Source organism: Eimeria mitis, genomic scaffold (genome assembly GCF_000499745.2).
Source record: "Eimeria mitis Houghton genomic scaffold, Emh_scaff2155, whole genome shotgun sequence".
NCBI classification, from domain to species: domain Eukaryota; phylum Apicomplexa; class Conoidasida; order Eucoccidiorida; family Eimeriidae; genus Eimeria; species Eimeria mitis.
The window spans coordinates 632-1423 of NW_013570480.1; the positions used below are offsets into that span (position 1 = coordinate 632).

At 54.4% G+C, this 792-nt stretch overlaps 1 protein-coding gene across 1 annotated transcript in view; it reads left to right on the forward strand.

Annotated features, from left to right (window-relative positions):
- EMH_0049480 (uncharacterized protein) overlaps positions 1-792 on the forward strand; it is a gene marked incomplete at both ends in the record, with an annotated part of 7290 nt that overhangs the window by 320 nt on the left and 6178 nt on the right. The window lies entirely within an intron of this gene.

Genomic DNA, 792 nt, shown 5'->3' on the forward strand with positions numbered 1-792 from the left:
ACCGCAACAGGTGCTGCTGTCTCCTTTATTATTCTTTTCATTTATTTTCTGTCTCTTCTGCTGGAGGAGACACAACGAAGCCCCCGTCTCCTGCGCAGCAGCAGCAGCAGCAGCAGCAGCAGCAGCAGCAGCAGCAGCAGCAGCAGTAACAGCAGCAGCAGCGGGGGAAATGTTTGCATTGTGGTAATGAGGGCCGTTCTGCGGTGTATCTGCATGCATCGAGCAGCAGCAGCAGCAGGTGCTGCTGCTGCTGCTGCGTTGCAGGAACTGCAGCAGCAACAGCTGCTGCATGCAGAAGCAGCAGCAGCAGCAGCAGCAGCTGCTGCTGCTGCTGCTGCTGCTGCATGCCTCCTCTTTGTTTGGGGCTTTGTAATTACTATAAATTTTGCTTCTGGTTTATTAAGCAAATAAACAAACAAACAAACAACAGAAACAACACTCGTCTGCTGCTGCTGCTGCAGCAGCAGCAGCAGCCGCTGCTGCTGCTGCTGCTGCTACTGCTACTGCAGCCGCTGCTGCACTGCAGCACAGCAGCAAGCACAGAGACTCCGCTGCCTGTCTCCCGCGAAGACACACAAGACCGCAGCAGCAACAGCAGCAGCAGCAGCAGCAGCAGCAGCAACTGCAGCGGTGCTGCAGCGCCAGCAGCAACTGCAGCAGCAGCAGCAGCAGCTGGTGATTGTGTGATATCTTTGTCTGCTGCAGCATTTGCTTTTGAGTGCGCATGCATGCATGCATTGTTTGTGTCTTTCCCTTCATCTTTTTCATTTGCTGCTGTTTGCTGCTGCAGCT